The sequence below is a fragment of the Octodon degus genome, unplaced genomic scaffold (assembly GCF_000260255.1).
Source record: "Octodon degus isolate 3935 unplaced genomic scaffold, OctDeg1.0 scaffold00581, whole genome shotgun sequence".
Classification (NCBI taxonomy): domain Eukaryota; kingdom Metazoa; phylum Chordata; class Mammalia; order Rodentia; family Octodontidae; genus Octodon; species Octodon degus.
Genome location: NW_004525157.1, coordinates 60,952 through 87,639, shown reverse-complemented (window position 1 = coordinate 87,639; position 26,688 = coordinate 60,952). Strand labels below are relative to the sequence as shown.

Below are 26,688 nucleotides of genomic sequence, written 5' to 3'. Positions count from 1 at the left end.
CTATCCCATGCAGGGTTACCTGCAGCTTGATTGGCAGCTGCTTTCTCACCTGAAAACTCAATTAGAAAGGTTCTCCAATCAAGATATTGCCCAGGGCTCAAGCACGCTCAGGCTACACCACTCCAATCCCCAGGGGTCATGCAGTAGCGGCTAAAGGCTTCCACCTGAGAGACAGTGAATGTGGCTGAAACGCCGTAGGTTCTAACAGATTCAGCCAAGGACTTTATCGTCTTGAAGTCCAGGGTATCATGGTATCTATTACCTTGGGCCTCCTGAAAAACAGGATACACCAAGAAAAGCTCCGCCAGGACCATCATCTCTAAGGTTTTCTTCTTTAGTTTAAGCTTTTTAGAATGAAGTAGCTCTTGTAGAGCCAAAAATTGGGTGCGATGTAGACGCGCCCATGATTCAACTTATACTTTCACTTTGGAGTTCGCTTCTAGGCAATCTGGATTCACTCGTAGGCGAACCTTGGCGCTCCTACTTTATCTACAGATAGAAGCCCTAAACCCCGCTTTTGTCACAGATCCCCAACTTACCTGGGGACTTACCGGTGCACACCCTGACTGCTGAAGGTTCTGAGCTGATGGCTTGAGATGGAGTCCCCATACGGGCCACCACTTTTTGCGTGCGACCTCACCAGCAAGGAAGACGCAACACACAGCTCTTCCTTCAGCGGTTTATTCTTGCCCATTACAGCAAGCTCCTTCTTTTCCAATCCCCCAGCCCTTGGCTAATATATACTCCTGAGCCCAATCCCAGTGCACCACGTGGGGATCGCCCATGGGTCCAGTATATGCGGAAGCGAATCATGACTGCAGCCCTTTCCATATAAGGAGTTGTTGTGCACAGAGAGCGCTCACCCACGGGGGGTGGAAGGCAGAAACCAGCGCCATCTTGTAGGCGCGGTCCTTCACAGCTCTCCACAGTTCCCCCTTTTTGTTTTGCAACATACTTTTCCTGAAGAGAAGGGTTTGGTGCTTATCTGAGAATTACTTATTTTACAAATCCAATTTTAACACTCAGTCCTGATAGGCACTGTAATGGACAACTAGATAAGGCAGGCTCATCTTCCCAAACTGCCCAGAACCTAGCAACTCTGTGGAATTTCTCCATTCAGAATTCACATTCAGAAGCAGAAATCATACACGACTAGGAGTCAGATACAGTTTAGGGCATTAAACCCACATGCAATCAGATGTACCCTTCTTGGCCTTCCAGCTCCACTGGGTGCCAAGTGCAGTGCCTTGCCTCACAGCCTGTGCTACTTGGCTGGCTACTTGGCCAGGGTGGCCAGCCAGGCACCGGTGGACTGTCTGATCTTGACAGCCGCAAAGGCTTGGGCTATCATGACTGCATCCCACCGCAGCTGAGACCTCATGTGACAGATACACCACAGACATGCCAGGAAGAGCAGCACTGAGAGATATCGGTTTGTGGTTTTGCCCTATGACATACTGGGCACCCGGTTCTACCGGTATACTTTTCCTGAAGAGAATGGCATGGTGCTTATCTGAGATGGTGAGACAGATTAGCTGCACAAGTGAAATTCTTAAACTGCACACTAGTGATACATAGCCCAGGGTACTTCCATTCACAGCCAAGCTGTGCCACCTGCCAAAGGACATCTACTTGTTCTTGAATTAAATCAATCCTTTGGTTGACTATCAGGAGTCCCCCCTTCAATTGTACATTAAGCTGCAGTTGAGTGTCCAGAGCTCGCGCCCTCCACGTTCCCAAAGACCTTCCCTGCGGACTCTATCATGCGGGCCACAAAGTCTGAGAACATCTCAGTAGGCCCCTGTATGATCTTAGTGAGGTTGCCTCCCACTTCCCCTCTTTCCTGGAACAGCTGGGGCTGGAATCGATTCTGCTCCAGGGGGATCTCAACTGGCATTGGCACGGCGGCGGTAATGCGCACGATGACAGCATGAGTATGATATTTGGTCCAGCAATTACTTAAGCTGCAATTACCAACTGAACAATTTAGTTTACCCTCTCCTCCTCCAGTTCCATTCCACACTACAATGAAAAAGGGGGACAGCAGGCAAGGGGATGAGGAAATGGGGTGGCTCTGTAGGGCCTTGTATAATCTTTGTGAGGTTACCGCCTACTGGATGAGGAAATGGAAAATTGCTTTTCGCTGGTTATATTCACAGTTAACTGTACTGATTTGCAAAGCGACCCCCACGGGGAGGAGAGGCAGGGGTGGGAGAGCAGTCCCTGAGTGTTACAGCCCCCCGGCAGCAGCGGCTCGCCGAATCCCGGGACCAAGGGAGACAGACCGTAGCAGCGCTCTCCCCCCTCCCAGCGCCCAACCCCGCGGGGGTCCCCCGGGAGGGGGTGGCCCCCGCGGGGGCGCGCCGGTGTCCGGGGGGGCCGGGCCGCCCCTCCCACGGCGCGACCGCTCTCCCACCCCCGCCTCTCCTCCCCGCGGGGCGGGGCGGGGGCGGGGCGGACTGTCCCTGTGAGCCCCAGGCGGGCCGCGCCATCAGGTCCGGGGGACTCGTGACCACGCGCCCAAGAGGCGGAAGAAGTGAGCGCACAGGGTCGGCGGCGATGTCGCTACCCACCAGACCCATCTTGAAACAAGGACCAAGGAGTCTAACACGTGCGCGAGTCGGGGGCTCGCTCGAAAGCCGCGATGGCGCAATGAAGGTGGAACGCGGAAAACAGCGCCATCTTGTAGGCGCGGGTACTTCGCAGCTCTCTACAGATGTGACCTATGAATTGCTGGGTTTCCTACTTGAATTTTGAACCAGATATCTGGTAGCTTTTTGTACATTTCATAAGCTTAGCAAGGCCAATGATTCCAACAGCTGAGAACCTCTCCACGCTCTCTTCATTCAGAATGTACTCTAGGAAACATGAATCAATTGGTGGATGGAGTCAGACATAAGGGAAAAGAGACAGCCCTCACGCAGGTGTCTGGCCTTCTGGTCGTAAAAACCAGGATGAAAACACGTGTTCCTAATGCCTCTTGCTCTTTGGCATAAGTATTTAAATGCCTCGTTAAAGAAAGCTTTCAGGCTCAGGAGACTCTGATATTGAGACTGCACACATGCAGCAAATTAGAAATTCCGTACAGTCAACTTGAGATGGCAACAACATCAACAACAAAAAAAAAGAGAGAGATATCTGTTGGTGGTTTTGCCCTATGACATACTGGGCACCCGGTTCTACCGGTATACTTTTCCTGAAGAGAATGGCACAGTGTTTATCTCAGAATGACTTAGGTTACAAATCCAAATTTAACACTCAGTCCTGATAGGCACTGTAAAGCACAACTGGATAAAGAAGGCTCATCTTCCCAACCTGCCCAGAACCCAGCAACTCTGTGGAATTTCTCCATTCAGAATTCACATTGAGAAGCAGAAATCATACACGATTAGGAGTCAGATACACATGGCCAAGTCGGGCTTCACGCAGGTGTCTCAAATTGTGCCTTAGCCATAAAAGAGTAGGAACATGGTTTCCTAATAGGGCCCTGCCCAGCAGCTCAGTTGTTTAAGTGCCTGCTTAAACAAAGCCCTAAAGCTCAAGCTTCTGGGGTTCCAACCCAGACAGTCACTGCATACCAGAAATGCCCTACAGGCATTTCAAGCCTCCAAGAAAGAAAAAAAACCCTTCTATCATTTTTCCAAATAAAGAAGTTGAAGGCAGAGACTTGAAATATTGTTTTTCTAAAGGGACTGACATGATGTGACCTATCAATTGCTGGGTTTCCTACTTGAATTTTGAACCAGATATCTGGTAGCTGTTTGGACATTTCATAAGCTTAGGAAGGCCAATGATTCCAACAGCTGAGAACGTCTCCGCAATTCTCCATTCAGATTGTACTCTTGGAAACATGAATCAGTTGGTGGATGGAGTCAGACATAAGGGAAAATAGACAGGTCTCACGCAGGTGTCTGTCCTTCTGGCCATACAATCAAGGATGAAAATACGTGTTCCTAATGCCACTTGCTCTTTGGCTTAAGTATTTTGATGCCTCATTAAAGAAAGCTTTCAGGCTCAGGAGACTCTGATATCGGGACTGCACACATGGAGCAAATTAGAAATGCCCTACAGTCAACTTGAGATGGCAACAACATCAAAAAAAAATACAGAGAGATATCGGTTTGTAGTTTTGCCCTATGACATACTGGGCACCCGGTTCTACCGGTATACTTTTCCTGAAGAGAATGGCATGGTGCTTATCTGAGAATTACTTAGTTTGCAAATCCAAATTTAACACTCAGTCCTGATAGGCACTGTAAAGGACAACTGGATAAAGAAGGCTCATCTTCCCAAACTGCCCAGAACCTAGCAACTCTGTGGAATTTCTCCATTCAGAGTTCACATTCAGAAGCAGAAATCATACACTAGAGGGAGTCAGATACACATGGGGAAGTCAGGCTTCACGCAGGTGTCTCAAATTGTGCCTTGCCAATAACAGAATAAAATCATGGTTTTGTAATTGGAGCCTGCCCAATAGTTAATTTGTTTAAGTGCCTGCCAAAACAAAGCCCTCAAGCTCTAGCTTCTGTGGTTCAAACCCAGAGCATGATAGACATCCAAAAATGCCCTAAAGGCATTTTCATGCTTCAAAACACACACACACACACACACAAACACAAACACAAAATGCACTTCTACCATTTTTCCACATAAAGTACTGGAAGGCAGAAAATTTCAATATAGTTTTTCAAAAAGGACTTCCATAATGGGCTGGAGAGATGGCTCAGTGGTCTAAAGCACCTACTTGAAACAAGCTTGGCAAAGCACAAGGACCATGGTTCAATCCCCCAGCACCACATGCCAGCCAGCCACGCCCCCTGGTGGGCTGAGCTGGCCCCACACACACAATAAATAAATGTAATAAATAATTAAAAAAAAACCTCAAGACATAAAAAAAGAACTTCCATAATGATGAAGTATCAGGTACTAGGTTTCCCATTTGAACTTTGAACCAGTTTTATGCTAGTTTTCTATAAGGTGAATAAACTTCACAACAACTGTGAACCTCTCTGCTCTTTCTCCATTCAGGATGTTCTCTTTGAATCATAAGTCAGTTGGTGGGTGGAGAGAGGCATAATGGAAAAAGACAGACCTCAACCAGGTGTCTCACATTGTGGTCCTGAAAACCAAGGATGAGTACACGTGTTTGTAATGCCACTTGCTCTTTGGCACATTTGATTTAATGCCTCTTTAAAGAAGACTTTCAGGCTCAGTAGGCTATGATATTGAGCCTATAAACATGCAGCAAAGGACAAATGCTCTGGAGTCATCTTGACATGGCAACACAAAAAAGGAAAAGCAAAACAGAGACAATTTGGACTGCCATTTTGCCATATAACATCCTGGGCGCGCCTTACTTCATGTATACTTTTTCTGAAGAGAATGGCAGGGTGCCTCCCTGAGAATTACTTGCTTTTAAAATTGAATTTTATAGCAGATGTCCTGATAGGCACTGTAAAAGAGAACTGGATAAAGAAGGACCATCTTCCTAAACTTCCAGAACCTAGCAACTCTGTAGAATTTCTCCATTCAGAATTCACTTTCAGAAGCAGAAATCATACATTACAAGGAGTCAGATACACATGGGGAAGTTAGCCTTCACGCAGGTGTCTCAAATTCTGCCTTAACCATAATTTAATAAGGAGATGGGTTTCTAATTGGGGTATCACAAATAGCTAAGTTGTTTAAGTGCCTGCTAAAACAAAGCCCTCAACTCAGTCTTCTGTGGTTCGAATCCAGACAGTCACTGCAAACCAGAAATGCCCTAAATGCATTTATTGCCTAAAAAATCCCCTTGTTCCATTTTTTCACATAAAGAGTTGGAAGGCAGAAACTTTAATGTAGTTTTTCTAAATGGGCTGACATGAAGATGACCTATCAATTGCTGGTTTTCCCACTTGAATTTTGAACCAGATGTCTGGTAGCTGTCTTTATGGTGAATAAGCTTATTAAGGCCCATGTTCCCAACAGCTGAGAAGCACTCTGCTCTTTCTTCATTCAGAATGTACTCTTTGAAACATAAATCATTTTGTGGATGGAGTCAGACATAAGGGAAAAAAGACAGGCCTCACACAGGTGTCTCACACTATGGCCCTTAACACAAGGAGAATACTTGTTCCTAATCCCACCTGTTCTTTGTCTCAGGAGACTAAGTGCCTTTTTCAAGAAAGCTTTCTGGCCCAGGAGGTAGTGATATCCAGGCTAAACACACAAAGCAAATGAAAAATGCCCTGGAGGCAATGTGAGAGGGGGAAAAAAAACCAGAGAGTAATATGTCTGTTGTTTTCCCACATAAAGTACAGGGCCCCCCATACTTCAGGTGTTCTTTTTCTGCAGATAATGGCATGATGCTTATCTCAGAATTACTTGATTTCCAAATCAAATTTTAAACCAGAAGTCCTCATAGGCACTGTAAAGAAGAACTGGATAAAGAAGGCCCATCTTCCCAAACTGCCTAGAACCTTGCAACTCTGTGGAATTTCTCCATTCAGAATTCACATTCAGAAGCAGAAATCATACACAAGAAGGAGTCAGATACACATGGTGAAGTCGGGCTTCACACAGGAGTCTTGAATTGTGTCTTAGCCATAAAGGAGAAAGAACATGGTTTTCTAAAGGGGACCTGCCCAGTAGCTCAGTTGTTTAAGTGCCTGCTTAAACAAAGCCCTCAAGCTCAAGCTTCTGGGGTTCCAAACCAGAAATGCCCTGAAGGCATTTCGAGCCTCCAAAAAAAAAAAAAAAAAACATTCTACCATTTTTCTAAAAAAAAGAAGTTGAAGGCAGAGACTTGAAATATAGTTTTTCTAAAGGGACTGACATGATGTGACCTATCAATTGCTTGGTTTCCTACTTGAATTTTGAACCAGATATCTGGTAGCTGTTTGGACATTTCATAAGCTTAGGAAGGCCAATGATTCCAACAGCTGAGAACCTCTTCACGCTTTCTCCATTCAGAATGTACTCTTGGAAACATGAATCAGTTGGTGGGTGGAGTCAGACTTAATGGAGAAAGACAGGCCTCAACCAGGTGTTTAGCATTGTGGCTCTGAAAAACAAGGTTGAGAACACGTGTTCCTCATGCCACTTGCTGTTTTGCCCAGGTGATTAAATGACTCCTTAAAGAAAGCTTTCAGACTCAGGAGGCTATGATATTGAGTCTATACACACAGCAAAGGATGAATATCCTGGAGTCAACTTGAGACAGCAACAAAATAAAGAAAAACAAAACAGAGAAATTTGTCTGTCATTTTGCTATATAATGTACTGGGCACGCCTTACTTCAGGTGTACTTTTTCTGAAGAGAATAACAGGGTGCTTTTCTGAGAATTACTTGGTTTCCAAATCGAATTTTAAACCAGAAGTCCTGATAGGCACTGTAAAGTAGAAGCGGATAAAGAAGGCATGTCTTCACAAACTGCCAGAACCTACCAACTCTATGGAATTTCTCCATTCAGAATTCACATTCAGAAGCAGAAATCATACACTAGAAGGCGTCAGATACACATGGGGCAGTTAGGCTTCACCAAGGTGTCTGGAATTGTGCATTAACCAAAAAGGAATAATTACATGGGTTCCCAATGAGGGCCTGACAAATAGCTCATTTTTAAATGCCTGCTAAAACAAAGCACTCCAGTCAATCTTTTGTGGTTCGAACCCAGAGAGTCATGGCAAACCAGCAATGTCCTACAGGCATATTGGACCTAAAAAAAAGCCCTTGTTCCATTTTTCCACATAAAGAATTGGAAGGCAGAAAATTTAAATATAGTTTTCTAAAGGGACTGCCATGATGGTGACATATCAATTACTGGGTTTCCTGCTTGAATTTTGAACCAGATATATGGTAGCTGTCTGTAAGGTGAATAAGCTTAGGGAGGCCCATGATCCTAACAGCTGAGAAGCTCTCTGATCTGTCTCCATTTAGGATGTTCTCTTTGAAACATAAATCAGTTGGTGGATGGAGTCAGACCAAACAGAAAAAAGACAGGCCTCACGCACGTGTGTCGCATTGTGGCCCTTAAAAACAAGGATGAGAACCCGTGTTCCTAATGCCACTTGCTCTTTGGCTCAGGTCATTAAATGCCTAGTTAAAGAAAGCTTTCAGGCTCAGAAGACTGTGATATTGAGCCTATACACACGCATCTAAGGAGAAATTCCCTGGAGTCAACTGGAGAGGGCAAGAAATAGAGAAAATGAAAACAGAGAGAAATGTGTCTGCCTCTTTGCCATATAACGTACTGGGCATCCTGTACTTCAGGAATTATTTTCTGAATAGAATGTCATGGTGCTTCTGTGAGAATTACTTTTTTCCAAATCAAATTTTAAACCAGAAGTCCTGATAGGCACTGTAAATGAGAACTGGGTTAAGAAGGCCCATCTTCCCAAACTTCCCAGAACGTAGCAACACTATGGGATTTCTCCATTCAGAATTCACATTCAGAATCAGAAATCACGCACTAGAAGGAGTCAGATTCACATGGGGAAGTCAGCCTTCACACAGGTGTCTCGAATCATGCCTTACCACTGAAGGAATAAGAACATGTGTTCCCAATCTGAGCCTGACCAATAGCTCAGTCGTTTAAGTTCCTGCCGAAACAATCCCTCAAGCTCAAGCTTCTGTGATTCAAACCCAGATAGTCATGGCAAACCCGAAATGCCCTAAAGGCCTTTTGGGCCTCAAAAGGAAAAAAAACCCTTCTACCATTTTCCACATAAAGATCTGGAAGGCAGGATCTTCTGCGAAGATTGTGACTTTCTAACTGTTGGTGTACAGAAACTTCAGAAGGTGATTTCTCTCCAATTCATTCCTATGGCAAAAGAACCAGAATATTGCTTCAAGTTTCCAGTGCCCTAAGCAGAGCTGCTTGTTCAAAATCCAAGGTTTTTGTTTCTCAGTGTGAGTTCTTAGCGCAGAACAACCAGCTAAGTTCCAGCATCTTTGGTAAGAAAGGCAGTCCATTGTCTCTTCCAGTAAACAGAGAAACACAGAACTCTGGCTAGAACATCACGTTTGTAAGTGAAATTATTCACAATTCCTCACTGTGCCAAGAGTGGCAACTCATTCAGTGTGCTAAGGAAATTTATATCTGAAAATTGTGACATTCCAGTTGGTAGTGCAGAGAACTTGCAGATGGGTGTTTTCCCTCCTGTTTGTTTCTATGGGAAAAGAGAAAGAAACAAGTTCAATTATCCAATGTCCTAAGTAGAGCTGCTTCTTTCTACTCCAGGATTTGGATTTCTAAGTGAGAGTTCTTAACACAGAAGAGCCAGCTAAGCTTCACCTACTTTGGGAAGCAGGGGACTGAAATGTCTGTTCCCGTATACATAGAAACACAGAACAATGGCTAAATCTTCACATTTGTAACTGAAGTAATTCTCAATTCTACACTGCACCAAGAGTGGCAACAGGTTCACTCTGCTACAAAAAACACATCAGTGAAGATTGTGACTTTTCAGACTGCGTTGCAGAGAAAGTGCAGAAGTGTATGTCTGTCTCTATTTACTGCTGTGGGAAAAAAAGCCAAAATTGATTTTTAAGACTCAAGGGACCTAAGCAGAGCTGCTTATTTCTACTTCATGCTTTGTGTTTGTAAGTGTGAGTTCTTAACAGAGAATGGCCAGCTCATCTCCAGCTTCTTTGGGAAGTAGGACACTCCAATGCCTGTTCCCTTATACAGAGAAACACAAAACATTGGCCAAAACGTCACATTTGTCTCTGAAGTAATTCACAGTTCTGCACTCTGCCAAAAGTGGCAATTCATTAATTCTTCTGAAAAAGTATCTATGAAGTTTATGACTTTACAGGTTGTGGTGCAGGGAAATAGCAGAAGGGTGTTTTCCTTCATATTCATTCCTACAGGAAATTACAAAAATCTGCTTCAAGACTCCAGTGCACTAAGCAGAGTTGCTCTTTTCTACTCAATGTTTTGAGTTTCTCTGTGTGTGTTCTTAATGCAGAAGAGCCAGGTAAGGTACAGCTTCCTTGTGAAACAGGGCACTCTAATGCCTCTTCTTGATTACAGAGAAAACAGAATGGGGGCTAAAACATCACTTTTTTAAGTGAAGTGATTCACAATTCCCCACTGTGCCAAGAGTTGCCACTCATTCATTCAGCTAAGAAAAACCATCTGGGAAGTCTTTGACTTTTTTTCTGGTGGTGCAGTGAAACTGCAAAACGTGTTTTCTCTCCCATTCATTTCTGAGGGAAAAGGACCAGAGACACGTTTCAAGACTCCAGTTCCCTAAGGAGAGGTAATTGTTTCTACTCAATGATTTTTCTGTCCAAGTGTGAGTTCTTCATGCAGAAAAGCCAGCTAATCTCCAGCTTTTTTGGGAAGCAGAAAACACCAATGCCTCTTCCTGTATACAGAAAAACACAGAACTCTTGTTAAAAGTCACTTCTGTAACTGAATTAATTCACAATTCCGCACTGTGCCCAGAGTGGAAACTCGTTCAGTATGCTAAGAAAAACCATCAATGAAGTTTGTGATATTTCAGGTGTTGGTGAGGAGAAAAGTTAGAAGGTGCTTAAACTCCCATTCATTCGTACAGGAAACGAGTCAGATACTTATTTCCACTCCAGTGCCTTCAGGATAAATGTTTGTTTCCACTCCATGATTTGTGCTTGTAAGTGTGAAATCTCAAAGGAGAAGAGCGGGCTAAACTCCAGGTTCTTTGGGGAGCTGGACACTCAATGCCTGTTCCCTTATACAGAAAAAATGACTTAAATGTAACTTTTGTGAATTATGTAATTCAGAATTCTGCACTGAGCCAAGAGTGGCAACTCATTCAGTCTGCTAAGAAAAAGCAGCTGTGAAGTTTGTGACTTTCTAACTTGTGTTATAGGTAATGTGCCAAAGGGTTTTTTTATCTCCCTTTCATTCCTATGGGAAAATAGACAGAAACATGATTTAGGACTCCAGTGACCTAAGCAGAGCTGCTTGTTTCTATTGTATGATTTGTGTTTCTAAGTGTGAGTTCTTAATGCAAAAGAGCAGCTAAGCTCCAGCTTGTTTGGGAAGCAGGCTCCTCCAAAGTCTCTTCCCGTGTACAGAGAATCACAGAACACTGACTAAAAAGTCACTTTTAAAATTGAAGTCATTCACAATTCTACTTTGTTCCAAGAGTGGCAACTCGTTCAGACTGCTAAGAAAATTTATTCCTGATGTTTGTGACTTTCCAGAAGGTGGTGCAGAGAAACTGCAGCAGACTGTTTTGTCTCCCATTCATTCCTATGGGAAAAAGGAAAGAAACATGTTGTTAAGCCTCCAGTGAGCTAAGCATACCTGCTTGTTTCTACTTCATGATTAGTTTTTCTAAGTGTGAGTACTTAATGCAGAAGAGCCAGGTAATCTCCAGATTTTTTGTGAAGCAGGGCACTCCAATGCCTGCTCCCATCTATAGAGGAATACAGAGCTCTGCTGAAAGTTCACTTTTGTAGCTGAATTAATTTGCAATTCTGCACTCTGCTAAGAGAAGCAACTTGTTCACTCTGCTAAGAAAATGCATTGTTAGGTATGTGACTTTCAAGACTGCGGTGTAGAGAATGTGCAAAAGAGTGACATCTCTCCCATTCATTCCTATAGGAAAAGAGCCGGAAACATGTTTCAAGACTCCAGTGCCTAAATCAGAAAGGCTTGTTTATACTCCATTTCTTGTGTTTTTAAGTGTGAGTTCTAAACGCACAAGGACCATCTAAGCTCCAGCTTATTTTGGAAGCATGGTACTCCAATATCTCTTCATATATACAGAGAAACACAGAACTGTGTCTAAAATGTCATTATTTTAAATGAAGTGATTAATAATTCTGCACTGTCCCAAGAGCAGCAACTGGTTCAGATGGCTAATAAAATGTATTTGTAAACTTTGTGACTTTCCAGCTGGTGGTGCAGAGAAACTGCAGAAGAGTGTTTTCTCTCAAATTTATTGCTAAGATTAAAGAGCCGGAACACATTTGAAGACTCCAGTGCTCTAAAGACAGCTCCTTGCTTCTTCCCAAAGATATGCATTTCTAAGTGTGATTTCTTAATGCTGAAGTGGCAGTAAGTTCCAGCTTCATTTGGATGCAAGGCACTCCAATGCCTGTTCCCATATTCAGAGGTAAACAGAAATATGGCCAAATTATCACTTTTGCAACTGAAGGAATTCACAGTTCTGCACTCTGACAAAAGTGGCAACTTGTTCAGTCTGCTAAGAAAAAGCATCTATGAAGGTTGAGATTTTCCAGGTGGTGGTTCTCAGAAACTGCAGAAGGGTGTTTTTTCTCTCATTCATTGCTAAGTCAAAAGAGCCAGAAAAACATTTCAAGACACCAGTGCAGTATACATAGCTGCTAGTTTCTACACCATGATTTGTGTTTATAAACATGAGTTCTTACCAAAGACAGCCCGCTAATCTCCAGCTTCTTTGGGAAGTAGGGCACTCCCATGATTGCTCTCATATAACTAGAAACACAGCACTCTGGCTAAACGTTCACATTTGTAACTGCGGTAATGCACAGTTCTGCACTGTGGTAAGAGAGGCAGCTAATTCCGACTTCTCAGAAAAAGTATCCCTGAACTTTGTGACTTTCCAAATATTGGTGCACACAGAGTATAGGAGAGTGCTTTCTCTCTCATTCATTTCTATGGGAAAACAGTGAGAAACATGTTTCAAGTCTCCAGTGCCCTAAGCAGAGATGCATGTTTATACACCATGATTTGTTTTTCTAAGTGTATGTTCTTCACACAGAAGAACCAGCTAATCTCCAGCTTCTTTGAGAAGCAGGGCATTCTAAGGCCTGTTCCCCTATATGGAGAAACCCAGAACTCTTGCTTAAGTGTCACATTTGTAACTGAAGTAATTTACAATACCGTTCTGTGCTAAGATTGGCAACTCGGTCATTGTCCTAAGAAAAATCATCAGTTAAGTTTGTGACTTTCTAACTGGTGGTGCAGAGAAACTGAAGAAGGGTGTTTTCTCTCCCATTCATACCTTTCAGAAGAAGGCCAGAAGCACGTTGTTAAGACTCAAATGAGTTAATCAGAGCTGATTGTTTCTAATCCATGATTTGCTTTTCTAAGTGTGCGTTCATAACGCAGAATACTCAGCTAATCTCCAGCTTCTGTGTGAAGAAGGGCACTCTAATTCCTGTTGCCATATATAGAGAAACAGAGAGCTCTGGCTAAACCTTCACTTTTGCAGCTGAAGTTATTCACAACTCCGCACTCTGCAAAGAGTGGCTACTCGTTCACTATGCTAACAAAAACATCCGTGAAGTTTGTGACTTTCCAGCCTGTGGTGGAGAAAATGTGCAGAAGGGTGTGTTCTCTTCCTTTCATTCCCATAGAAAAAGAGCCAGAAACACATATCAAGACTCCAGTGCCCTAAGCAGAGCTGTTTGTTTCTACTCTATAATTTGTGTTTCAGAGTGTCAGTTCTTAACATGCAAGGGCCAGACAATCTCTAACTTATTTGGGAAGCAGTGTACTCCCAAGTCTCTTCCCGTATACAGAGAAAAGCAGAACTCTGGGTAAAAAGACTCTTTTTAATTGAAACCGTTCACAATTCCTCACTGTGCCAAGAATGGCAAGTCATTCAGTCTGCTAAGGAAATACATTCGTGAAGTTTGTGACTTTCCAGGTGGTGGTGCAGAGAAACTGCAGAAGTGTGTTTTCTCTCCAATTCATTGCTCAGGGAAAAGAATCAGAAACATGTTTGAAGACTCTAGTGCCCTAAGCAGAGCTCCTCATTGATTCTCGATTATATGTGTTTCTAAGTGTCAGTTCTTAGTGCAGAAGAGTCAGTTAAGCTTGATCTTCATTTGGCATCAAGGCACTGCAATACCTGTTCCCGTATTCATTGTAGAACAATTCTGGCTAAAACTTCAGTTTTGCAACTGTAGTAATTCACACTTCCACACTGTAACAAAAGTGGCAACTTGTTGAGACTGCTAAGTAATGGCATCTCTGAAGTTTGTGACTTTCCATCTACTGGTGAAGAGAAACTACAGAAGTGTGTTTTCTATCCCATTTATTGCTATGGCAAATAGTGAGCAACACGTTTCAAGACTCCAATTCCTATACAATGCTGCTTGTTTCCACTCCATGATTTGGGTTTCTAAGTGTGAGTACTTCAATCAGAACAGCCAGCTAAGCTTTATCTTCCTTGAATAACAGGGCACTTCAATGCCTCTTACCGTATACAGAGAAACACAGAACACTGGATAAAATGTCCCTTTTGTAAATGATGTGTTTCACAATTTCACACTCTGCCAAGAGTGGCAAATCATTCAGCCTGAGAAGAGAAAGCATGCATAAAGTCTGTTACTTTCCACCTGGTGGTGCAGAGAAATGGCAGAAGGGTGTTTTCTCTCCCATTCTTTCCAATGAGAAAAGAGAGAAAAACGTGGTTTGTTTGAAATACTTGATTTTTGTTTCTAACAGTGCGTTCTTAACACAAACAAGCCAGCGAACCACCAGCTTCTGTGGGAAGTACGTTACTCCAGTGTCTGTTCCTACATAAAGAAAAAGAGAGAACTCTGGCTGAAACTTCACTTTTGTAATTGAGGGAATTTTCAGTACCACACTGTGTCAAGAGTACTTTATTGCTCACGATGCTGAGAAAGAGTATCCATGAAGTATTCAACGTTCCAGCTGAAGTGTGAATTCTTAATGCAGAAGACCCAGCTAAGTACCAGCTTCACTGGAAAACTGGGCACTCCAATGCTTTTTCCTGTATACAGCAAAGCACAGAACTCTGGCTAAATCTTCATTTTTGTACATAAAGAAATGCAGAGTTCCAGGATGTGCCTGGAGTAGCAAATCATTCAGTCTCCTAGAGAAAGCATCCGTGAAGTCTGTGACTTTCCAGCTAGTGGAGCAGAGAAACTGCAGAAGGTTGCTCTTTCTCCCATTCATTCCTTTGAGAAAAAAGCCAGAAACACATTTCAAAGACCCAATGCCCTAAGGAGAGCTTCATGTTTCTACTCCATAGTTTGTGTTTCTAAGTGTGAGTTCTCAATGCAGAAGTGCCAGCTAAGCTCCACGTTCTTTGGGAAGCAGAGCACGCCAGTGCCTGTTGCTGTATACAGTGAAACACAGAACTCTGGCTAAAACTTAACTTTTCTAACTCAAGTGCTTAACAGTTCCGTGCTGGGCAAAGAGTGGCAAATAATACAGTCTCCTCAATGAAATCATCCGTGAAGTTTGTGACTTTGCAGACAGAGGTGCAGAAAAGGTGCAGAAAATCATTGTCTCGCCCATTTATTCCTATGGAAAAGAGAAAGAAACACATTTCAGGACTCCAGTGCCAAAGGACTGATGATTCTTTCTACACCATAATTTGTGTTTCTAGGTTTGGGGTCTTAACTCAGAAAAACCAGGTAAGGGCCAGGTTCTTTGGGAATCAAGGAACTCTAATGCCTGTTTCTGTATTAAGCGAAGCATAGAACTCTGTCTAAAACTTTACTTTTGTATCTAAAACCATAACCATTTCCGTGCTTTGCCAAGAGTGGCAAGTCATTCAGTCTGAAAAGAGATATCATGGTAGAGTGTGTAACTTTCCAGTAAGAGGTGCAGAGAACCTGCATGAGGTTGTTCTCTCTCCAGTTCATTACTATGGGAAAAGAACCAGAAACACGTTTCAATAATCCAGTGCCCTAAGTAGAGCTCCTTGATTCTATTACATGATTTGTATTTCGAAGTGTGAGTTCTTAATGGGAAAGAGACAGCTGAACTTCAGATTCTTTCAAAATCAGGGCACTCCAATGTGTGTTCTTCTAAAACGCGAAGCACTGAACTCAGGCTAAAATGACACGTTAGTAACTAAAGTAATTTACAGTTCTTTACTGTGCCAAGATTGGCAAATCATTCAGTCTACTAAGAGAAAGCATCCGTGAAGTTTGTGACTTTCAAGATGGATTAGCAGAGAAATTGCAGAAAACTGCTCTCTTTCCCATTCATTCCTCTAGGAAAAGAGCCAGAAACACGTTTCAGGATTCTAGTGCCCTAAGGAGAGCTGATTGTTTCTACAGCTTGGTTTCTGTCTCTAAGTGTGAATTCTTTATGCAGAAGAGTTAGCTAAGCTCCAGCATAGTTGGGAAGCAGGGCGATCCTATGGCAGTTCCTGTATACCGGGATATGCAGAACTCTGGCTAAGACGTCATTTTTGTAATTAATGTAATTCAGAGTTCCACACCCTTTCAAGAGTGGCAAATCATTCAGTATCCTAAGAGAAATTATCCTTGAAATTTTTGACTTTCCAGACAGAGGATCGGAGAAAATGCAGAATGTATTTATCTCTCCCATTCATTTCAAGGGGAAAAGAGAAAGAAACACATTTCAAGACTCTAGTGCCCTAAAGAGAGCTGCTTGATTGTACTGCATGAATTGGGTTTCTAAGTGTGAGTTTTAGTGCAGAAGGGCCACCTGAGCTCCAGCTTCTTTGGGAAGCAGAGCACTGCAATGTCAGTTCCTGTATACAGCGAAACCCAGAAATCTGGCTAAAATGTCACTTTTGTAAATAAAGTACTTCACAGTTTCACGCTGTGCCAAGAGAGTGTCAAGTCGTTCAGTCTACTCAGAGAAAGCATCCATGCAGATTGTGACTTTCCACTTGGAGTAGCAGAGTTACTGTAAAAGGTTTTGGATTCTGCCATTCATTCCTGTGGGAAAAGAGCCAGAGACATGTTTAAAATTCAAGTGATTTAAGGAGAACTGCTTGTTTCTACACCTTGATTCATGTTTCTATGTATGAGTTTTTCATGCAAATGTGCCATGAATGCTCCAGATTCAATGCGAAGCAGGGCAGTCCAATACCTGTTCCTGTATACAGCAAAACTCAGAATTCTGGCTAAAACTTCACTTTTGTAAGTAAAGTAATACACAGCCCCGTGCTGAGCCAAGAGTGGCAAATAATTCACTCTCCTTAGAGCAAGTATCCGTGCACGTTGTGATTTTCCACTTGGAGGAGCAGAGAAACTGCAGAATGTTGTTCTCTCTTCCACTCATTTCTACGTAAAAAGAGCCACAAACACATTTCTAGACTCCAGTGCCCTAAGGAGAGCAATTTGTTTCTACTCCATGATTTTTGTTTACAAGTGTAAGTTCTTAATGCAAAAGAGCCAGCTAAGCTACAGCTCATTTGGGAAGCAGGGCTCTGAAATGCCTGTGCCTGTATAAAGCAAAACAAAGAACTCTGGCTAAAACGTCACTTTTCTAACTAGAGTAATTCATAGTTCTGCGCTGTGCCAAGAGTGGCAAATCATTCAGTCTCCTAAGAAAAATCATCCGTGAAGCTTGTGACTTTCCAGCTGGTTGTGCAAACTGGAGAAAGGTGTTTTCTCTACAATTCATTTCTAGGGGAAAAAAAGTCAAAAACACGTTTGAGGACTCCTGTTGGTCAAGGAGCACTGCTTGTTTCTACTCCATATTTTGTGTTTCTAAGTGTGTGTTCTTAGCACATAAGAACCAGCTATGCTTCAGCTTCTTTGGGTAGCCTGGCACCCCAATAACTGTTCTCGTATTGCACAAAACACAGCATTCTGGCTAAAACTTCATTTTTTCAACTGAAGTAATTCACAAATCTTTCTTTCAGTCTCCCATGAAAATGCATCTGTGAAGTTTGTGACTTTCCAGCTGGTTGTATAGAGAAACTGAGAGTAATGATTTCTCTCCCTTTGATTCCTGTGGGAAAAAAGGCAGAAAGTTCATCATGTAGAGCAGCTTCTTTCTTCTCCATGATTTTTGTTTCTAAGTGTCAATTCTTAATGCAGAAAGGTCAGCTAAGCTCTAGTTTCTTTGGGAAGTAGGACACTTCAAAGCCTGTTCACCTTTACAGTGGAACACAACTAGCTGGGTAAAACTGCACTTTTGTAACTGAAGTAAATTACAAAGCCATACTCTGCCAAGTATGGCAATTCATTCAGTCTCCTAAGAAAAAGCATCCATGAAGTTTGTGGCTTTCCAACTGGTTGTGCATAGAAACTGCAGTAGGGTTTTTCTCTTCCATTCATTGCTATATGAAAAAATGCAGAAATGAAAAGTCACAAACTTCACGGATGCTTTTTCTTAGCAGAATACATGAGGTGAACCTCTTCATATTTAGGCTTTGTTAATTACTTTGGTTATGAAAGTGACAATTTAGCCAGAGTTCTGTGTGTTGTTGTACTCGAGAAGATGCTTTGGTGTACCTTGATTCCCTGTGAAGCTGGAACTTAGTAGGCTCTTTACCGTTTAGAACTCACTCTTAGATCCAAACATGGAACTCAAACAATTAGTTCTCCTTCAAAATCTGGATGCTTAGCACATGTTACCACCTACGATTCCATAGAAAAGAATAAGGTCGAAGGCATCATTCTATTGTTCTTCTGCACTATGGGAAGGAAAGTCACAAACTTCATGGATTCTTTTCATTTGGAGACTTAATGACATGCAACTATTGGCATAGTGGAGCTTTGTGAATTGCTTCGGTTACCAAAGTGAAGTTTCTCTCCAAGTTCTGTGTTTTTCAGTAAGCTGAATATGGCATTTGAGTGCCTGCTTCCCAATGAAGCTGGAACTTAGCTACCTGTTCTCTAATCAGAGCTTACTCTTAGACATGCAAGTCATGGAGCAGAAATAAATGGCTTTTCTTGAAAAACTGGATGATTGGAAGGGGTTACCTCTCAGTTCCATGAAGAATGCATTGGAGAGAAATCATCCTTATCTATTTCCTCTGCCCCATGAACTGGAAAGACACAATATTCACTGATGGTCTTTCTTAGGAAACTGCATCATTTCCAATCTTGACATGTTGGAGTTTTGTGATTTACTTTGGTTACCAAAGTCACGATTTAGCCTTGTTCTTTTTTTTTCTACATCAGCAACAGTCAATGGAGTGCCCTTGTTCCCAAAGAAGCTTGAGTTTTGCTGCTTTCTTTGCGTGCAGAACTCACTCTTGGAAATACCATTAATGGAGCAGAAACAATCATCCCTTCTTGGAAACCTGGATGTTTAGAAAGTGTTTACCACTCAGTTCCCCTAGCAATGATGGAAGAGAAAACAGTTCCACTACACTACGAGCTTCAAAGTCACAAACTTCATGCATGATTTTTCGTAGTAAAATGAATGAGTTGCCTTTTTCAGCATAGTTGCACCTTGTGAATTACTTCAGTTAAGAAAGTGATGTGTTAACCTGAGGTCTGTATTTTCATTTATGCTGGAAATCACATTACTGTGCCCACTTCCCAAGAACATGGAGCTTACATGCCTGTTCTCCGTTCATAACTCTACTTAAGAAACACAAAGCATGGAGCACATATAAACAGCTTTTCTTCCAAAACTAGGTGCAGGCAATGTGCCAGTACCTCAGTTCCCATACGAATGAATAGGAGAGGAAAAAAAAAACCTTCTCTAGCTCCTCTGCACTATGACCTCAAATGTGACGAGCTTCATGAATGCTTTTTCTTAGGAGCCTGAATGATTTGCCACTCTTGGCATAGTGGGGCTTTCGGAATTACTTCAGTTAGCAAAGTGAAGTTTTACCAGAGTTCTGTTTTGGTGTATGCGGAAAGAGGCATTGGAGTGCCCCACTTCTTCAATATGCTGGAGCTTAGCTTCCTGAGCTTTCTTCAGAACTCACACATAAAAACAAAAATTGAGGAGCAGAAACAATCAGCTGTTCTTGAAAATCTGGATGCTTAGAAATGTTATCACATCAGTTCCCATAGAATGCATGGGAGATGAAACATCCTTCTCTAGTTGCTCTCCACCTCAAGCTAGAAAGACAGAAACTTCACGAATGCTTTTTCTAAGGAGAATGAATGAGTTTCTACTCATGTAATATTGGGACTTTGTGAATAATTTCGATTCCCAAAGTAATGTTTATCTAGAGTTCTGTGTTTTGCTGCATGGGGTAACCGGCATAGGAGTGCCCTTCTTCCTAAAAAAGCTGGAGATAAACTGGCTGTTCTCATTTCAGAATTCACTTTTAAAAACACAAATCATGAAGTATAAACAATCACATCTTGGAAAACTAAATTCCTACAACGTGTTACCCCATCTATTTCCATAGGAATGAATGAGAGAGAAAACAACCTTCTCTACTTCCTCTGCACTGTGAGGTGGAAAGGCACAAACTTCCCGGATGCTGTTTATAAGGAGGCTTATTGGTTAGCACTATGACATAGTGGGGATTTGTGTATTCCTTCACTTGCCAAAATGAGTTTTTAGGCAGTGTTCTCTGTTTTGTTGTATGCTGCAACAGGAATTGGAAAAGTGCCCTTCTTCCCAAAGAACCTGGAGCTTTGATTGCTGTTCTCCATTCAGAACTCACTCATAGAAACAAATTTCATGGAGAATGAACAATCAGTTCTTCTTGGAAAACTGGATGCTTAGAATGTGTTACCACCTCTGTTGCCATAGAAGATATTGGTATTGAAAACATCATTCTCAAGTTTCTCTGCACTATGAGATGGAAAATCACAAACTTCGCGGATGGCTTTTCTTAGGAGGCAGAATATTTTGCCACTGCTTGCAGAGTGGGGCTTTGTGAACAACTTCGGTTACCAAAGTCACTTTTTAGCCAAAGATGTGTGTTTTGTTTTATGGGGGAACAGACATTGGAGTGCTGTACTTGCCAAAGAATCTGGAGCTTGGCTGGCTCTTCTGCATTCAGAACTCACTCTTAGAAACACAATTCATGGAGCAGAAACAATCAGCTCTTCTTGGATTACTGGGTGGTTAGAACATGTTACCCTCTCAGATCCCATAGAAATGATTGGCAGAGAAAGCATCCCTCTCTAGTTCCTCTGCACTGCATGCTTAAAAGCGAAGATCTTCACGGGTGCTTTTTCATAAGAGCATGGTTGAGTTGCCACTCTTAGCATAGTGGGGCATTGTGAATTACTTTGGTTACCAAAGTGACTTTTACCAGTGTTTGTGTTTTGCTGTATGTGGGAACAGGCATTGGAATGCCTTGCTTCTTTAATATGCTAGTGCATAGCTTGTTTTCTCTGTTCAGAACTCACACTTAAAAACTCAAATCATGGAGCAGAAGCAATCAGCTCTTCTTAGAAAACCAGATGCTTAGAACATTTTAAAATTTCAGTTAAAGTAGTAGTGAATGGGACAGAAAACATCCTTCTGTAATTCCTCCACACTATGAACTGGAAAGCCACATACATCATGGATGGTCTTTCTTATGAGACTGCATGATTTGCCACTCTCGGAATATTGGGGTTTTGTGAATTAATTTAGTTACCAAAGTAATGTTTTGACCAATTTTTGTTGCTTTGCTGTACACTGCAACAGGCATTGGAGTTCCCTGCTTCTCAAAGAAGTTTCAGTTTAGCTAGTTGCTCTGTGTTCAGAACTCAGTCTTAAAAACACCATTCATAGAGCAGAAACAATCACTCCTTCTTTGAAAAGTTGACGTTTAGAACGTTTTTACCACTGTGTTCCCCTAGCAATGAACAGAAGAGAAAACATCCTTCTTTAATTCCTCTGCACTACAAGACTGACAGTAGCAAACTTCACCGATGATTTTTCTTAGGACACGGAATGAGTTGCCATTCTCAGCATAGCTGGGCCTTATGAATTACTTCTGTTAAGAAAGTGATGTGTTAGCCTGAGATCTGTATTTTCCTGTATGCAGGAAAACGCATTTTAGTGCTCCACTTCCCAAGAACCTAGAGCTTACATGGCTGTTCTGTTCAGAATTCTTTATTTGAGACACGAATTTTGGGTCAGAAACAATCAGCTCTACTTAGTGAACCTGACTATTCAATCATGTTTCTGGCTTTGTTCCCACAGGAATTAATGGGTGTGAAAATACATTTCTCCCGGTTCTCTGCAGAAGGATCTGTAAAGGCGTAACCTTCACAGATGCTTTTTGTTGGGATAACGAATGCATTACTACTCTTGGCATAATAAGTATTATGAATTTCTTTGATTTCCAAAGTGGCATTTTGGCCAGAGTTCTATGTTTCACTGTGTGCTTGAACAGGCATTGGAGTGCCCTGCTTCCAAAACAGGCTCAAACTTAGCTGTCTGTTCTCCGTTAAGAAAGCACTCTTAGAAATACACATCATGGAGCAGAAACAATCAGCTCTACTTAGGGAACTGGTGTCTTCAAACGTGTTTCTGCCTCTGTTCCCATAGCAATGATGCAAGAGAAAACACCCTTCTCCATCTTCTCTACTCAAAGAGTTGGAAAGTTAAAAAATTCACTGATGCTTTTTCTTATGAGATTGAATGAGCTACCACTTTTGGCACAGTGTGGCTTTGTGAATTACTTCCGTTACCAAAGTGATGTTTTAGTCAGTGTTCTGTGTTTCGCTGTATACAGGACCAGGTATTGGAGTGCCCTGCTTCCCAAAGAAGCTGCAACTCATCTGGCTGTTCTGCATTAAGAACTCACACTTAGAAACACAAATCATGGAGAAGAAACAAGCTGCTCTACTTTAGGAACCTGAGTTTTCAAATGTATTTCTGCCTATTTTTCCATAGGAATGATTGGGATTGACGTTTTAGCGAGAGTGCTGTGTTTTGCTGTATGCCTGTACACGCATTGCACTACCCTCATCACAAAGAAGTTGGCACTTATCAGGCTCTTCTCTGTGAAGTACCTACTCTTAGAAGCTCAAATCATGGAGCAAAAATAATCAGCTTAATTAGGATTTGGTGTCCTCCAAATGTTTTTCCTCTGTTCCCTAATGTATGAATGGGAGAAGAAACAGGCTTCTCCAGTTTTTCTTCACTATGAGCTAAAGTAAAAAAAATTCATGGATGCTCTTACTTAAGAGACTGAATGAGTAGCCAGTATTGGGAAACTGGGGCTTTGTGAATTTCTTCAGTTTCAAACAAGAGGGATTAGCCAGTGTTCTGCTTTTCGCTGTACGGTGGAGCAGGAATTGGAGTGCTCTGCTTCCCAAATAAGCTGGCATTTGACAATCTTCTCTGTTACAAACTCAGTTTTAGAAATGAACATCATATTCCAAAAACAATCAGCTGACTTAGGATCTAGGGTCTTCAGATGTGTTTCTGTCTCTGTTCCTATAGGAATGAATGTGAGATTAAATACCTTTCTCAACTTTCTTTTCACAAGAAGATAGAAAGTCACAAACTGCAAGGATGCTTTTTCTTAGAGGCTGAATTAGTTGCCACTCTGGGCATAGTGGGGCTTTTTTATTTACTAGGGTTGCCACAGTCACATTTTAGAAAGTGTTCTGTGTTTCACTGCATTCGGGTACTGGCATTATAGTACTCTTCTTCCTAAAGAAGCTGGAGCTTAGCTGGCTGTTCTCCATGAAAAAATCCTTTTTTGAAACAAAAATCATGGAGCAGAAACAATCAGCTCTATTTAGAGAACTGGAATTTGAAACGTGTTTCTGCTTCTGTTCTCATAGGAATGGATAAGAGAGAACACACACTTCAACAGTTTCTCTGCAATACGAGTTATAAAGTCGCAAACTTCATGGATGCTTATTCTTAGGAGACTGAATGAGCTGACACTTTTGGCATAGTGGGGCGTTGTGAATTTCTTCGATTACCAAAGTAATGTTTTCATCAAAGTTCTATGTTTAGATGTAAATGGGTATGAGCATTGGGGTGTTCAGCTTCCTAAAGGAACTGAAGCTTACTTGGCTCTTCTGTGTTAAGCACAGGCTCTTAGAAACACAAATCAAGGAGCAGAAACAATCACCTGTACTTAAGGAACTGCAGTCATCTAACTAGTTTCAGCCTCTCTTCTCTTAGAAATTTATGGAAGAGAAAACATCCTTCTCCAGGTTCTCTGCACAACTAGCTAGAAAGTCACAAACTTCCCAGATGCTTTTTCTTTGGAGGCTGATGAGGTGCTGCTCTTGGCATAGTTCGGCTTCATTAATTACATCTTTTAAAAAAATGGTATTTATTCAGTGTTCATTTTTTCCCTCTATGCGGCTACAGGCATTGGAGTACCTGGCTGCACAAGAAGTTGGTGCTTAGCAGGATCTTCTCTGTTAAGTACTCAGTTTTAGAAACATACATCATGTTGGAAACACAATCAGCTTACTTAGGATCAAGTGTCTTCAAACGTGTTTCTGCCTCTTTTCTTATAGGAATGAATGGGAAAGAACATACCATTCTCCACTTTCTCTGCACTACAAGCTATAAAGTAATAAACTGCACAGGTCCTTATCCTTAGGAGACTGAATGGGTCTTGGCATAGTGGGGCTTGTGAAATTGTTCGTTTACCAAAGTGATGTTTTATTCAGAGTTCTGTGTTTAGCTGTAAGCGGGAGCAGGCATTGGAGGGCTCTACTTCCCTAAGTAGTTGCAGATTCTCTGGCTCGTTCCTGCTAAGCTTTCCCTCTTAGAAACACTAATTATGGTGCCGAAGCAATCATGTGTGCTTAGGAAACTGGAGCCATCAAACGAGTTTCTCACTCTGTTCCCTTAGGAATTGATGGAAGAGAAAACACACTTCTCCAGGTTCTCTGCACAGCTATCTATAGAGTCACAAACTTCATGGATGCTTTTTCTGTGGAAGCTGAATAAGGTGAAACTCTTTTCATAAGCCAGCTTCCTGAATTACTTCTGTTTAAAAAATACCATTTTAGCCCAAGTTCTGTGTTTCCCTGCATGGGTGTATAGGCATTGGAGTGCCCTGAGCCACAGTGAAGCTATTGCTTAGCAGGCCATTTTTTCTTAAGAATTCACGCTTAGAAATTGTCATCTTGGAGAAAGAACAATGACCTTATTTAGTATCTAATGTAGTGAAACGTGTTTCTGCCTGGCTTCCCATAGGAATGAAAGAGAGTGAAAACACCCTTCTCCAGCTTCTCTGCAATGTCAGTTGGAAAGCCACAAACTTCACGGATGCATTTTCTTAAGAGATTGAATGAGTTGCCTGTCTTGGCATAGTGGGGCTTTGTGATTTACTTCAGTTACCAAAGTGATGTTTTAGACAGAGTTCTGTGTTTCACTCTATGCGGGAAGAGGCATTGGGGTGCCCTGCTTCAGAAAGAATTTGTAGCTTAGTTTGCTCTTCTCTGTTAAAAACTCAATCTTGGAAACACAAATAATCAAGAAGAAACAGTCCACTTTTCTTTGCAAACTAGATGCTACAAAGTTTTGCAGATTCATTTCCCATAATAATGAATGCAAGAGAAGGCAGCATTCTACTGGTTGTCTGAACAATGAGGTGGAAACTCACAAAGTTCATGATTGCTTTTTTAGGAGACTGAATGAGTTGCCACTCTTGGCATAGTGGAGCTTTTTGAGTTACTTCAGTTAACAAAATTACATTTTAGCTAGAGTTCTGCTTTTCTCTCTATGCAGCAACAGGCATTGGAGTGCACTGCTACCCAAAGAAGATGAAGCTTATCAGGCTCTTCTCCTTTAATAACTCAGTCTTAGGAACACAAATAATTGAGCAGAAAAAAATCACCTCTACTTAACAAGCTCAATGCTTAGAAACTGTTACCATCTCGTTTCCCTTATGAATGAATGGAAGAGGAAACAGCATTTTCCTGGTTCTCTGAAGAACTAAGAAGTCACAAAGTTCAGGAATGCATTTTTAGGAGACTTCATGTGTTTCCACTCTTATTATAGTGGGGCTCTGTGACTTACTTCAGATACCAAAGTGATGTTTTATCCAGAGTTCTGATTTTGTTGTATGCAAAGAAAGGCATTGGAGTGCCCTGCATCCCAAAAGTTCCTAGAGCCCAGCTGGCTCTTGTCCTTTAACAACTCACTCTTCAAACACAAATCAAAGAGTGGAAACAATAAGCTCTACTTAGCAAAATGAATGCTTAAATGTGTTACTGCATCCTTTCACATATGAGAGAAAGGTAGAAAGAAGCCTTTTCCTGATTGTTTGAGCAAGGAGTTGTAAATTTACACAATTCAGGGATAATTTTTCTTATGAGACTGAATACTTTGCAACCCTTGGCATAGTGGGGCTTTGTGAATTACATCAGTTACCAAAGTGACATTTTAGCCAGAGTGCTGTGTTTTGCTATGTGGTAACAGGCATTGGTGTGCCCTGCTTCCCAAAGAAGCTGGAGCATAGCTGGCTCTTTTCCTTTAAGAGCTCATAAGAAAACAGGTCATCAAAAAGAAACAATCAGATCTACTGCGCTAACTGGATGCTTAGAACGTGTTAGCATCTTATTTCTTATAGTATTATATGGAAGAGAAAGCATCTTTCTCCTGCTTCTCTGCACAACTAACTAGAAACTCACAAACTTCAGGAATGCTCTTTCTTAAGAGACTGAATGAGTTTGCCACTCTGGGCATAGCAGGGCTTTATGAATTACTTCAGCTACGAAAGAGATGTTTTTGCAAGAGTTCTGTTTCACTGTATGCAGAACAGGCATTGGAGTGCCTTGCTTCCCAACGAAGCTGGACCTTAGCTCATTCTTGTCCCTTAAGAACTCAATCTCAGAAACAAATCATGGAGCAGAAACAATCAGCTCTACTTAGCAAACCGGTGTCTTCAAACGTGTTTCATCCTCTATTCCCATAGTAATGAAGGGGAGAGAAAGCACTCTTTTTCAGTTTCTCTACAAAAAGAGCTGGAAAGTCACAAACTTCATAGATGCATTTTTTCAGGAGACTGAATGAATCGCCACTATTGGCATAGATGAGCTTTGTGAATTACTTCGGTTACCAAAGTGATCTTCTAGTCACACTGCTCTGTTTCACTTTGTGTGCAAGAGGACATTGGAGTGCCCAGCTTCCCAAAGAC

At 41.9% G+C, this 26,688-nt stretch overlaps 1 pseudogene; it reads left to right on the top strand.

Moving 5' to 3' along the window:
- Positions 1 to 2,867: 2,867 nt before the first annotated feature.
- LOC101588620 overlaps positions 2,868 to 26,688 on the top strand; it is a 39,670-nt pseudogene continuing 15,849 nt past the window's right edge.